This window comes from Pituophis catenifer, unplaced genomic scaffold (assembly GCF_029215685.1).
Source record: "Pituophis catenifer annectens isolate HBS135680 unplaced genomic scaffold, rPitCat1.0.hap2 SCAF_6, whole genome shotgun sequence".
Classification (NCBI taxonomy): Eukaryota; Metazoa; Chordata; class Lepidosauria; order Squamata; family Colubridae; genus Pituophis; species Pituophis catenifer.
Genome location: NW_027256886.1, coordinates 47,394,306 through 47,409,895, shown reverse-complemented (window position 1 = coordinate 47,409,895; position 15,590 = coordinate 47,394,306).

Below are 15,590 nucleotides of genomic sequence, written 5' to 3'. Positions count from 1 at the left end.
ATGACTTTGGCACTATAGCCTACATTCCTGAAATACAGGGAGGAAAAAATAGAGTTTTTAAAACAACAGTTTTATTATTTTTCCCCTTGTGTTTTCATCTGGTATTTTACGTACTCCATGAAATAATTTGTCTGGAGTCCTTTTTAATTTTGTTAAAGGCAGTGCAAGACAGTTAAAATATGTTTTTCATTGCCAAAAATCAAACTACTTCATATGTAGTTGATTGACACTTTCATTCATGCCATTCTAGTTCAAGAACAACAAAAAACAACTATCCTTATAGATATAAATCTAGTCAAGAGAGTTTGAATATCAGTTTTAGCTTGTCCTTGCCATTATTACCTACCTCTTTTACCCTCCAATTTAATAAAGACTATTCCACTTAGCATTTGTAATAAGAATTTTAAGCATTTTTGCTAGCATCCCATCTATTCACTTTGAAGATAATTATTCATTAGTAGAATGGAATTAATTGGGAAAAATATTATTTCCTATAGTTTCCACATTGTTACCTCTTCCCAAATGTATTGGTGGGTTTTTAAAATGGTTTTTTTAAAAACCCAAAATAAATGAGAGTTATTTGGTACATTGAGTGACTATTACAGATAAATTGGTTCAATCTACAAGCCAACAATCATCAACTTTCAAAAGGACTTGTTCCAGAGGAATAAATTGCAAGTCCTGTTAGCCCTGGACTTTATACAGAAATGATGTTTGTGTGATTCCATTATAAACATCCCACAAAATGTAGATAATAGTTTTAATAGATAATATGTTTGCATAAGATGTAGACATAACAGAAACCTTTAAATCAAGTTGTACTATTTACATAAAATGTTTTCCCCATACTGGGGCTAATTTTACATCTTGTAGCTGGAATATATCAATGTCCTTTGCCATATAATTAACTTTTCAGATAGATGCTAAATAATTTCAATATCTATTTAAAAACCATCTACCATTTTTATTTCATTGTTTTTATTGCATTGTGGAATAAAACAGGTCCAGCTACAAGTTCTACAGACCAGATTCAAATACATTATTTTTCTAGACTGAGTCAGCGAAAATGTTCCACTGAGCAGATTTTAGTTCTCCAAATTTGTAACCGATTGAAAATAATCCTCACTGGGAGACTCGATGTACATGTTAGCTGTAAACTGAAACTTGATTAATGCATTAAAGATATAATCCACATGTTGAGAATGACTTTTAATTGTAAGCCTGATGATTGAAAGACCTGGCCTAATTTTTTCATTCGCTGGTTGGTCCCCACTGCTGGTTTTTTATAACTTTTTGTTTCATGAAAAGTTACACTCTAGTAAAGATATTATCTTATTACAAATATTGGATTCAGTGTGAGAAATATAATTTCCATGACACCAGCTCCTGGAGTGCGCATGCACTAATGGGACATGAACATTCTCTTGGAATAGCGACCCCTCAGTATGAATTGGATGTCCTTATCTCTCTCTTAGTCTATCTGATTCTGGCATATAGCATAAAGTAACATCAAATAAAGTAAGGAGTATCAGGGATTATGTAATTCATTGAAAATGAAGGTCTGTTATTTAATGCTAAAGCATCGAATCCATAAAGTGTTGATTGAGGTATAATACAAAGATGTAAAATACTAGTAAAATATCTACCTCACTTACCCAGGTAAGTAAGTTAGTCCAATGAAACTGTTTTCCAAAGCACTGGAATTTCTATTAATTTTTGGAAGTTATATTATTCCTATTATTAGATATTTTAAAACATATCCAGTGGTATGATAGCATTCAGAAGGATCATAATTGAGGACTTTATAGTTAAGGTTATTAACTATAGTTATTAATTTCTAAATGAATTTAAATAATTAATCTGGTTTATATTTTTGTTTTCAAACAATATTAAAAAAATTCAACAGCCAGATATTTGAATACTTACGCTTAAAACTTTAAAAAAAGTGTTATGAAACTTTGAACTTCAAAATGAATACTAAAATGTGACTGTATTAATAAGTATGATTATTAATATGGTAATTGCTATTTATAATAAAATTAATGAAATTCCATATATGCAGGGGAAAATGAAAAATGATCCACTGAGATACATTGTTTCAGATTTTTATAATATGACAGGTTTTCTTAAGCTTAATTTAAACATCATTTAACTTAGATTACTTCAGATTTATGCCAGTTTTAAAGGTCAAATCCTTAATTCTAGCAAACACTGAGGGGCTATGAGGTCGGAAATGCACTCTAGTAAGCTGCTGGCATCAGCACTGTTATATGGATATTTATTGCAAATCTTGTAATCATTACCTAATGAGAAGCTGTTGCCTGGGCAACAGGCTTTGGTATGCCTCATCTTCCATCAATGGATGATATTTATAAATATCCTCTTTTACTGGAATTGAAACTGGCAAGATAAGTTTTCCTAATATAAGATGCTGATGTGATTGTTTTGGCACAGCTCTGTTATTAAGGCTGCACATGTATTCTTACTGCCAGTGAGATTGAGTAAAATAGAGCTCAAATATCCTGAATTAAGCTGCTAGTGTACCACATAATGCACTAATGCACAGAATCCTTTCAGGAGGATGATTAAAAATAAAAAGCTAGTGCCCTTTCCTGTGCAGCATTTGGTTATATGAATGATTTGAAAAGCAGTTAAGCCCATAACTCAATATTTCTAAAAATTAATTTGGAAAACCATATTGGATATTTTTCATGTTATTTCAGCAAGTAGAATTTCTGCTCCCATGAGTCATGATGTTGCTTTGCTGCCTTATAGATGCCTCCCACCCAAACAAAACATTGGTGCAGGTTTGGAAAAACAACTGGCCATAAGGAAAGCTTCAGTATTATACTAACACTATTTTCAGTTTTAAATCAAGAAATACACAAGCAATTTTTTGAAGTCCAATTATTTAAATAATAGGGTTAATTACTTAAATATTTCCCCTAAAAATTAAAAAAATCATTTAATTTCAATCTTCAATCTCATTATTTTCTGAAGTCCATTTTAATACTAAGGCCCAAATTGCTACATGTGAATATATGAAATATAGAGTGAGAATAATATTTGGCTTATTGTAATGCTAAGAAATTAGGGATGTAGTGCATCAGAACAGAATCCATATTTTTTTCACATAACAAGGACAGAATACTATCCATAGTCTCAAAACAGAAAAAGTAGGTAACTATAAAATAATATTGATAAATCTCTGGAATTCTTCTATACCTTTTCCTATCAGATGCAAATTATGTGTATCCATCGGTGTATCTGTCGGGGTATGGAGAAATAATGAGAGGTCACTATACAATAATTCTCACAATTCTAATGGATAGAAGTCCAATATTAGTGGTGTTATTTTTATAGGAAATAAATTTGATTTCTTTTCTTATAGCATTGAACTATTGCTAATTTTGAAATGACTTTGATGTAATTTCCTCTCTTGGTTGGATACAATGTAGTGTAATGTATAATTGCTATTGTTTATTGATTTTACAGTCATATTTATTAAACAGATTATGTCTCTAAAGGAAAGTATTGGATTGTCAGTTATTAATTTCTCTCATTAGAGTGTAAGCATAATTTTATTTAAATGTAATCTAATATACACAAAATACTAACAAAATTGTGTCCTTGTTTATAAAAATAATTTCCATCTGACAATATCAAATACATTTGATTACCAAGGTCAATTTTCTCTACAAATTTAACTTGTTGTATGATCCAATTGATTCAGCTCTAGTGACAACATTGGCAAATGCTTGATAGCCTCTCATTTGTAGCTCTTCCAAGTACAGTCCTATAATCAATATGATTCATCTTTCTATTCTTTTTTCCTTGGCAAATATAGTTTCCCCTCTCATCCCTCCTCCATTTGCATCACATGACCCAAAATGTGAAGATAGCCCAAATGTCTATTAAAATAGTCCAATGACTACTGCCTTGAAGGAATAGTCTTTATTGGGTATAGATTGATTTAACAAAATAACAGAGTTGGAGGGACCTTGGAGGTCTTCTAGTCCAACTCCCCTGGTTAAGCAGAAAACCCTATGCCAGTGATGGCAAACCTTTTAGAGACCGATTACCCAAACTGCAATCCAAAATCAACTTATTTATCGCAAAATGCCAACACGGCAATTTAACCTGAATAATGAGGTTTTACTACCTAAAATAATGGTAAACAAGGCAGAGTTCAGCTAACTGTTCTAAGAAAAATGTGATAAATGCACTTTTATGCCCATTCATTTTTTCTGCTGTTGAAATATTACGTTTAGCAACATTAAAAAAGAAAAACTTTTGTAATATCATTTATCTTCCCCCCTCTCTTTCTCTCTCTCTCTCTTTTTCCCTCCCTCCCTCTCTCTTCCCCCTCTCTTCCCCCCCTCATTTTTCTCTCTTTCCCTCCATCTCTTTCTCTCTCTCTTTCCCTCCCCATCTCTCTGCCTCTCTCTGTTTCTCTCTCTTTTTTCCCTCCGTCCCTCTCTCTCTTTCCCCCTCTGTCTCTCTGTCTCTCTTTCTCTCCCTCTCTCTCTAACTGCCTCTCTGTTTCTCTCTGTTTCCCTCCTTCTCTGTCTCTGTCTTTCTCTCTTTTCCTTTCTCTCTCTGTCTCTCTGCTTCTCTCTTTCCTTCCCTCCCTCTTCCCCCTGTATTTCTCTCTTTCTCTTTCCCTCTCTCTCTTTCTCTTTCCTCCCTCTCTCTTTCCCTCCCTCTTTCCCTCCCTTCCTCTCTATCTGTCTCTCTCTGTTTCTCTCTCTCTCTTTTCCTCCCTGTGTCTGTCTTTCTTTTTCCTTTTCTCTCTACGTCTGTCTGTTTCTCTTTCCCTCCCTCTCTCTTCTCCTCTCTGTCTTTCTCTTTTTCTTTCTCTCCGTCTCTCTCTAACTGCTTTTCTGCCTCTCTCTGTTTCTCTCTCACTTTCACCCTCTCTCTCTCTTTTCCTCCTTCCCTCTCTTTGTTTCTCTCTCTCTCCCTCCTTCTCTCTTTCTCTTTCCCTTCCTCTCTCTTTCTCTGTCTCTCTCTTCCCCAATTTCTCTCTGCCTCTCTGTTCTCTTTCCCTCCATCTCTCCTTCCTTCCCTCCTTCTTTCCCTCCCCCCTCTCTCTGTCTCCTCTATCTATCCCTCCGTCCGCTGGCACTGGCCGAACGTTTGGAATGTTTGGAACGCTTGGTGGAGCTCGTAGGCAGGCTTGGATGGGCTGCTTAACAGGGAGGGAGACCCCAGCCTGTTTGGTTTGCTTCAGCATGGTGTTAGAACACAGAAGATAGAGGAAATCCATGCCTCTCAGCATTCAGCCCTCAAAGACTCCTTTGGAGAGATCTTCCGGTTGAACTTCCAGTGCCTTTGGAAGTGAAATCCATGACCTCCACATGTCTATTCCTAGCTCTCCCTGTTGGGGGCTTCATTTGAAGCCATAGCCACCCTGTAGGGATGGTGAAGCAAAGGGGGACCACCTTGCAGGTTGAGGGGAGCTGCATCTCCCCTCACTGACTCGGAAAACCCCCTCATTCGAAGATTAGGAGTAATGGCAGTTAAAATGGCTGCCTTGAAGCCAGGAAACATCCAGAAACCATAAGTTTGTGCAGGAGCAGATAAATGGTGAATGGTGTGTCATCTGGATAAGAAAAGATTTACAGCTGAAGCCGGAGCTCCCAAAAATTTAAGGGGAATACCTTTTAGAACAATTTGTTACAACGGTGTGTAACTATTGTGAAAATGCATATTGGAAATTTAAAGAAATAAATATTTGTTTAAAAAGAAAAGTAGTTGGAAATGGAATCCTCAAAACAAAAGGCGTGATATTAAGAAGGCATATTAAGATGCTGGAACTATGAACCTACATTTTTTTCAAATAATTTGCCATAAGTAATGGAGTTATAAGTTAAACTAAGCAAGATAAATAAATTGGACTTGTCAAAATAAAAGCAGAGCGGCATCAGAAACAAAATAAAAGCAGAGAGGTAGCAGAGTGAAGTAAAGAGCACCATCTACTGATGACAGTGAATTTTTGCAACTTGGGAGTAAATATTGAAATGAAGGGAAATAACTGTTGAACTATACATATTTACCTTCTAACCACGAGACTGGAATATTAAAAAAGAATTTGTGTCTGGGGACCCCTAAATACTATTGGATATACAAAAACGACTTGAGGAGTGGAGGATCCCTGAATTAACTAACTGATTTGATTGAACATTGATGATACATTTAAATTTGATTTGGAGGTTTGGTTTCTGAACTGATGATTGTGGAAACTCAAACAGAATGGAGTTAATGATTCAAAATGTTAAGGACATTAAGGACCTTATCCTGGAACTACGCAAGGACATGGTGGAAATATTTGATTGTATAGTCAGAAGAGAGAAAAATTTTATATAGGAGACAACGAGCAAAGACCAGGACAAGAAAGAAAGAATGGAATCATCAGCTGGAACAGAAATGGAATTAGAACTGAGAAAGCAGCAAAAAGAAGATAATAAGGAGACACTATTAAAATTAATAAGAATTGAGAAATTAAAACAGGCGGAAAACATTTTAAAAGATTTTAAAAAGAAATGGGAGGAATGGGAAGAGGTTGGGAGAGAAATGATAGGCTTTAGAGCAGAAGGCTTTCAAATTAAATAGTGGGAAAAGAGGGCAAAGAGAAAAAATTCAGAATATAAATTTCAAAGTAGATGGAATGAAAGATTTAAGAGGAAAATGGGAGACAAGTTTTAAAAAGGTAGGATTAAAGGATGGAATGTGGATAAGAGATAATGGTGAAGGGGAGAAAAAGAGTTATAGATATGTCATGATTATATGTTAATAATTGTATTAATATTAATGATATAGGCTGGACAATTAGTTGCATTTAATATAAATAAATATTAGGATAAACATTAGCACAAATAGATATGAAACTAGAAAATTATGAATGAGAATTCATTATTAATTGGAAATGAGAGGTTGAATGATGGTATTATTAAAAGTGTATAAAATATGACAATTGTGTAGGTAATGTGAAAGTAGATATATTTATGTGTATTAACAAACTTTAAAATATACAGAGAGAATCTGCAGGAGAAGGAGAAAGGGAAGTAGAGGGAAAAGAGGGGAAGGAAGGAGGGAAGTAGAGGAAGAGAGTGGAGAAGGGAAGAGGGAGGAGAAAGAAAAGGAAAGGAGATGGATTATTGTAAAATATGGTGAAATATGGTGTACAGGAGAAAAGAAAACAGACGGGCAATTTTGTATTTTTTCTACTTGATTTTTTCTACTATTGAAATTATAATGAAAGATAATATGGTGGACGTTAAAGCATATCGGTTTAGATATTATTGCATACTTGTTAATATTTATATGAAAATAAAAATTTTGTATAAAAGATGGGGTAAATAATATGGAATAAGGAAAATGGAATGTAATAATTATGAATATGTTTATCTGTATTGAAATGTATGATACTCAAACACCACACCATCCACATAATGATATGTATATTTAAAAAAAAAAACTTGATGGAAAAAAAAAGACTCCTTTGGGGTGACTGGGAGGGAAAGGCGAGGGGCGGGGCCAGCCAGTGGTGGGATCACCTGACAGGGAGCCACAGCAGAGGGATGAAAGAGCCCGTGGTTTGCCAACACCTGCCCTATGGCATACTGTGCTGGTGTGATGGCGTGCATGCCCACAGAGAGGGCTCTGCATGCTACCTCTGGCACACATGCCATAGGTTCGCCACCAGGTCCCTATACCATTTCAGGCAAATGGTTGTTCCATCTCTTCTTAAAAATCCCCAGTATTAAAGCATTCACTAATCACAATACTCTTATTAACTATCTAAAGAATCATGTTGTGAAGGTATCTATGTTATTTATCTTGCTCTCTCTCAATGTTCAGATTTACAGCTATACATAACCAATAAAAGACCATTCTCTTACTGTTTTTCTTGGAGATGAGAAAACAGAGAGAACATCTTGTCTCAGGATATTTGTCACCAGTAGAAACCACAGAAGGCAACAGTACAGTGTAGAACAATGGCATAGGTTTACTGAATCAAAACTGAGATAAAATTGTTCCTCAATATATCTCTCAGTTCCAGCACAATTAATCAGATCTACACATCATGGAAAACAGAATTTTCTCTGTTTATGTAAGCAGATATTATCTAAATTAGTAATCAGATATGTACCACAATTATTTCACAGCTCTTTGATTCCAGAAGTATTTCCTAAAATGGAACACAGAGAAAAGAAAATGAGAAAAGTAACAGGCAAAAACCCAGCAAATAAACATAGCTATAAATGCTTTTCACACCCTATTCATACTTTCTTACAAACGTATATATTTCCCCTTTGGTTTATAAGCAAGTGTTGGATTCTGAGCTCATGACTGTCATCAATTTTGTAATGAAATATTATTACAATTTAGAAGGCAAAGTGGGAAGTCATCTAGCTGTTCTTGATCATGAAAGCTGTTGTCATGACTTGGTATTTTTATACCAAGGTATATATATATATACCAAGGTTTATGGTATTTTTATCAGTCATACTTTGATATTCTCCTCATCTTTGGCTCATCATTGTTTTAGTCTATTCTAAAGTGCATTCCCATGCATTTCTGTGTTCAGGTGGCTTTTATATGTACGTTTTAGCTCAAAAATCAATCATGATTAATTAACCTTATTAACCATCATAATCACTAGGAAATATAATTGGCTGGGCGAGCCAGAAAGAGTTTACATTCCAGTTAGACATGGATTCTGTCTGGTTCAGCTTGGTTTCTATGCCTCCAACCACCTTGATCTCTGATTTTGGTATCTTTCTAACTACCCTGATCTCTGATTTTACAAAAATACTCTTCACTATCTTGTTTTAAGTTTATCATTGCCTCCCTCAATAGATTAACCTCTTTACTTTTTCAACATACTATTCATTCTTATTTTTGAGAAACCAAACTTTCTACCATTTTATTTTTTTTCACTGTTAATAGTGATTTTATCTAAGCATGATAGTGGACAGTAACTTTGTCATTTTAATATTAAATATTAACATTTTAATGAGTTTTTCTACTTTTTAAATCTTTTGGTTAAATAAGTAGTATTGTCTATATATTTAAAGCTGTTAGCAGTTTAGCCTTTTATATTGATTCCAACTGTCAGTTCTTCCATTTTCAAGTCTGCTGAATAAGTTGAAGAGATAAGAAGACAATATATTCTTGTCTCATTCTCCTTCCTATTACGAAACATTGTTTTTGCAATTTCTTTTATCACTGTAAAATTTCTTTAAAAATAATTTGATATTCTATCTTGATTGATTGATTGATTTGTTCAAGTCAGGGTTAACTTTTGGTGGAGTACATGGTTTTCTTGGCAATATTTTCAGAAGTGGTTTGCCCCTGTCTGATTTCTAAAGCTGAAAGACCCTGACTGGCTCAACATCATTCAGCTGAGCTGAAGCTCAAATTTTCAGACTCCTGGTTTGTAGCCTAATGCTACAATTACATTAAACTGATTCACTCTAGCAGAGGGGTGTCAAATTTGCATCATCATGTTGTTGTCAAGTGACGTATCGTGACTTTTCCCCCCTTCGCTAAAATGGGGGTGGGCGTAGTCAGTGTATGATACATCCGGCCCATGGGCTGTGAGTTTGAACACCCCTGCTCTAGCACATGTACTAGCTTTAACTGATTGCACATTCTTGCATGATCTACAGAATGAAAGGCCTTAGTGTAGTCAATAAATCAAATATAAATCTTCCTAAATTATATTAATCACTCCATTAACCACCTTAAGGAAGCTATCTGATTTCATGTTCTTCTATCTTTTCTGCTACCATTCTGTTGGTTTGGCTTTTTATTTTCCATGTATGTTCTAATATTTTTTGTAAGATTGTAAACAAAACTTACCTTATACAATGATTTAAATAACAACTTGGTAATTTTCATATGTTCTTATATGCACTATATAAGCACTTATTTTTTTTCCAACCTGTAGCTCATGGTTTTATTTCATACTTGTTTACATATTGCTATTAGCAATTTACCTGCCACTTTCAATATTTTAACTTCTTCATCTTTAAACAATGCAGTGAATAAACAACGCATTAAGGCAAGCTTTGATTGCCTTAATGCCTCAATTACTCTTGCCTAATCCTTCCATTTCCTGTAATTTCACCAATTTTAAGAAAGAAAACTTTCCTTATTTGTCGTAACTTTTCTTATGCTGCTTTTTCATTTTCCTTATTTTGAATATTGTTTTGAAAAACCTCTTCAACATGTTTTCCTCTTTGAAAGTTAGAAAAGTGTGTTTTCTGCTTTGGTTTTCATAGTCTCCCCCCCCCCCCAATATTCTTCTAGCTTTCTTATGCATAGATTGAATGTACTGATTTCCTAGGGCTTCTCACATCACTGAGGATCCCTGTGTTACACTTCCTGCCTCTCAGAATTACCACACCCTCCTTCCCATCCTATGTCACCTATCACACACTTACCTTTTGAAGATCTGTGAAGCTTAAATTAGGGAAGGCCACTCCATTCCTGGGCCATGTGGTGCAATGCCAGAAGCAGTTATCCTTTTTGGAGTAGTTGCATCGACACTTCAAAAATGGTGGCTACATCCAAGATCATCCATGTGGCTCAGGAATATAGTTGTTTGCTCTGCTTCTTTAAAAGCAAGCTCTGGTTACTGCAGACCTTTCCAGAACTTCTGTTAAGGATGCAAAGCATGCCTCTTTGTTCGTGAGCCACATGGAATAATCCTGGAAGCAATTGCCATTTTCAGAGTGCCCACATTTCAATGTGATCATCCCCAAAATGATAGCCACTTCTCGGTTTGCACCATACAGCCTAAGAACAAAGCAGCATGTTATGCTTCCTGACAAAAAAGTCTTTGGGGGTCCACAGATTTCACATTAAGGAAGCAGAGCAAGTTGCTTCATTCCTCAATCACATGGCATGATCTCAGCAGCAGCCACCATTTTTAGAGTGCCTAAATTCAATGGTTGCCTTCAAAATGGCAGGATCTAGGATCATGCCATGTGGTCTAGGAAAGGATGCACTGCCCTTCTTTCCTAACCTGAGCTCCAGAGATCTTCAAAAGGTAAATGAGGAGGAAGGTGTAAGGTCTGGTGGGATGGGAAGCAGCCTAAGACTGCAGGAACCCAGTGGGAAGGAGATGGGGAGGGCTGCTTTGGTGTCCCTGTGGTCAATCATAAGGGCAAATGATTGCAGTGGTACTGCAGTGGCCATAACTTTGGAATTGGGTCATGAGTAGGATTTTGGAGGTCTGATATAACTTTGAACAGTCACTAGGAAGTAGGTTATAAATTGAGAAATACCTGTACTATATACATAATGCTAAAAGATACTATCATACTTACAGAATATCCACCAAATATTATTTTGTACTGTAGAATGCTTTATAATGTATTATTCAACAAAGCTTTATTGATTTAATGTTCTTAAGGAGCATTGCTTCCCAGAGTACTATTTCAGATGCAGAAAACTGGCTTTCTTTTCTTAATTGTAAAGGTTTAAGTGAATTTTTGACAACAGCTTTAGTTCTGATCATAGAGAGCAGGACAGTTATCTCTGAATGTTCACCTTTCTTTGAATGTACACAGAATTATTTCTGTCACTATATGTACGTCTCCAAGCATTCAAGGCTTACAATGGCACCACTTGATGTAATAGCTGGTACAAGATATTTTTTCCCTCCAGTAAGTTATTTCCTCACACAAACCCCTTTAGTTAATGAGGTACTGTCACTGAATTTCATCACGATAGAAAATAATAATAAGATGAAATAATGACTGAAATGTAAAAATATAGCAAGATTAAAAAGTGGAGAAAATGTTGCTTGAATACCTATTAAAAATTGACAAGTGTTTTCTTCTAAAGCAAATCAAAATATGTTCATGTAACAGCCATGAGCTGCTGTTTTTTTCATTCTCATAATTGGCATTTCCCTTTTTTTTCTTCTGCTGGCAAATGGTTGCTCATATGCACAGAAGTGAAAGAACTGGGCAGAAATACATATCTTAATATTAAATATACATCTCTAATGTTAAAAATCTAAAAATTATTAAGTACATATGGACTGCTATCAGAGATATCAGAACAGAATATAGAAGCACGCTGCATAACAGCATTTATAAAAAAAAAATAGCATGAATAGTTTGCATGTATGAATTATTGAACAATGGATACCATATCCATATCCAACTTCTTAGTATATAAATTCCATGAACCACATTTTTGGAGAGAGCTATTTGACATTCTGTGTTCTGGAATATTGCTTCATCTCTAGAGAAATTATGTGTCAAAAAAAATCCCAACTCTTCAGCTTCAGTCTTTCTATGTTACTTTTTCAATACTGATATTTTATTTATTTATTTTTATTTATTTATTAGAATTTGTCAAAGAAAAATGAGAACAAGAATAAAGAAATAAAAATACAATGACAGGGCGATAGGCATGTTAGTGCACTTATGCACGCCCCCTCTATGGACCACTTAAGTATGGAGTGAGGTCTACAGAAGTCAATTTGTGACTGAAACTGTGAAAATTTGTAGCTGAAACAACTGAATCAGGTAGAGCATTCCAGACTTTGACAACTCTATTACAGAAATCATATTTTTTACAGTCAGGTTTAGAATGATTTACACTGAGTTTAAAGCAGTTGTTAACACATGTATAATAGCAATTAAAACAAAAAAAAGTCATTTACAAGTAAAACATTACTATGTATAATTTTGTATGCAATACTTAGGTTTGACTGCAAGCGACACAGTTCTAAGTTAACCAAACCGAGAATTTCGAGCCTAGTAGCATAGGGAATTCTATTGTGTACAGAAGAGTGCAAGACTTTTCTCATGAAATATTTCTGAATCTGCTCAATTGTACTGATGTCAGATATATGGTGGAGATTCCAAACAGTTGAACAATACTCTGAGATTGTTCTAGCATAAGTTTTATAAGCTCTAATTAGCAATACAATGTTTTCAGAAAAAAAAAAGGCCTTTTGTCTTAATTTTTGAGTCCAAAAAAAAAAAAAAAAAAACCTTCCCCAAAATTTGTATATATATTTTCTGTGTGTTTGTGGTGGTATATTCATCCATTTCAAATAAAAAAGTCTGGGTGACTAACAATATCTTTAAAAAGATAGAAGCAATATTATAAATAACATATATAGAAGCCAAGAAAACCAACAAACAACAATTAGCATAACCATGATATGGGCTTTACCATAAGGCCCCAAGCTCTAGAACAAAACCAGGTCTTCAAAATCTTACAGAAATCCAGCAGGGTCAAAGTGTGTCTGATTTCTGGGGAACTCTGTTCCAGAGGATTGGCACTGTGACAAGGCTAGATCTGTCTGTCTCTATCAACGTTGACTGGCATCATTCCCATAAGAAAGGGCTGTCCATCCAAAGCCCCAAAGCCTGTCCAGAAGAAAATCATGGTATCAAAAGCAGATGAGAAGTCAAGACAAACTATTCCCACCTTACTCCTACCAGAGGTTATCCAAGAGTCGATTCCATATCCAAGCCTGATTCCTGACTGGAAAAAGGAAAGGTACTGAAAGGGAAGATTTGAAACTGCATAAAATAATGTCTAGAACAGCCAGATCTAGCAATGGGCTTTTGGTAATATACAGTATATAGTTTTGTCCATACTTATTCTTAATGCATATGATTTATGTCCTTATGTAATTTTTGTCCACATTTTACTATATAAATGAACATATAGAACATATTGATTTTGGAATTATAAATTCATACCAAATATATATCTTTGCCATCTGTATTGGCAATTTTCTTGAATCTTGATCATTGCATATGCCAAATATTCCTGAAGAAGACTAATGAAAAATGTGTCAAGTGTATTGTATACCTTCAGGTAACTAAATAATGCTCACCTAATTATCATGTAGCACTGCATATGTCTAAAAGATGAAATAAATGTATAGGAACCAGACACAATATTTAATAAATGAAAGGCTTCTTTAGGATCAAATAATTTCAAATAAATTATTTTAAATATTAAGTTGATTCTATTTCAGTTATCATGTCACATTTCATACTAGTGCAATTTGATCTAGGAAGTTGCCACTCTTCTCAGCCATTGCTTTCCTGGAAAAAGAGAGAGTGGGAGAGAAGGGGGACCTTCAGAAGGAAAGGCCAATGTTGCTACTTTGGTCTCATTAATGCAAAAGAAGATGGACAAGTAAATAAGGGGAAGAGCAAGTGTGGATGATCTCAAATTTGTTTGTTCCAATTTATTTTCCTTTGACATGGGGTGATGGCAGGAAAAGCAAAATCAGGTAATTTCTCTTTAAAGTAGATGTTATTAATTGGTAATATAATTTCTATTTTATTTATTTATATAAATCCCACTTTATTATTTTCATACATAATTCAGACTGATGAACATACCTAATACTCCTTCCTGCTCTTATTTTGTCTACCACAACAACCAACTTGTAAGGTGAGTTGGGCTGAGAGAATATGACTGGCTGAAAATCACCCATGGTTAAGGCAGGACTAGACTTTCATGGCTAAAGCAGGACTAGAACTCAGAGTATCTTGATTTCTAGTCTGGTGCCTTAATCACTAGAACAAAATGCCTCTTAAAACACAGAGAGAGAGAGAGAGAGAGAGAGAAAAGGAGAAGGAAAGGGAGAGGGAGATAGAGATAGAATGTTATTAATTTACAAACTAGAGGCCCCACAAACACATAAACGCCAAGACTGAGACCAAAACCAGTTTTTAAGTGTTTTTTTTTTTAATGCTAAGAGAAATATTGCTGTCCATATCTCTTGTCTGTGATCTACAAGGTATATTTCCTCAGTCCCTTAACATAACAACATTTAATAGAAGGGATCTGAAGTAAACCCACTCTATCGGAATATGCATGGTGAGCAGAAACAGTTGGAAATAGGCAGTTCCTCAGGTATTCAGGTCCTATTCCATGTAGAACTTTATAGGTAATGGTCAGCACCGTGATTACACTTGGAAGACTGGCAACCAATGCAGATCTCTTAACAGTGGTGACATATGACCATGCTGAAAGCTATGCATTACTACACACACTGTGTATTTCACCAGCTATAGCTTTCAGATGACCTAGCTGGCAAGCAGAAATGGAGCATATTGAAGTAATGCAGTCATGAGATTACCAGGATATGTGTAGCTGGAAATCCAGAAACCTGGATTCAGGACCAATAATGGAAATTTTCCTGATCTGAGAGGGGTGTGTGTGTGTGTGTGTGTGTGTGTGTGTGTGTGTGTGTGTGTGTGTGTGTAACACCACCAGTCAGTCTGGGCAGGATTGAACTAAAGTCTGTTCTGTGCCATCAACACCTGAACAGCCTCATGACACTGGATCAGTACATTGACAGCTTCACCTGCACAGCTCAGGGTTGAGCTACAAAATTTAGTATTATCAGCGTACTAATAAATAGTTCATTCAGCATACTGAACAAAAATGTACAGATGACATCACCCAATCCTTTCATGCAAATGTTAAACAGGAGAGGGGAGACTGTCAAGCCCTGAAGCACCCCACAAATGAGACACCACAGGCATGACATTTCCCTCATTAATACCAACTAACCTCTAAGGAAG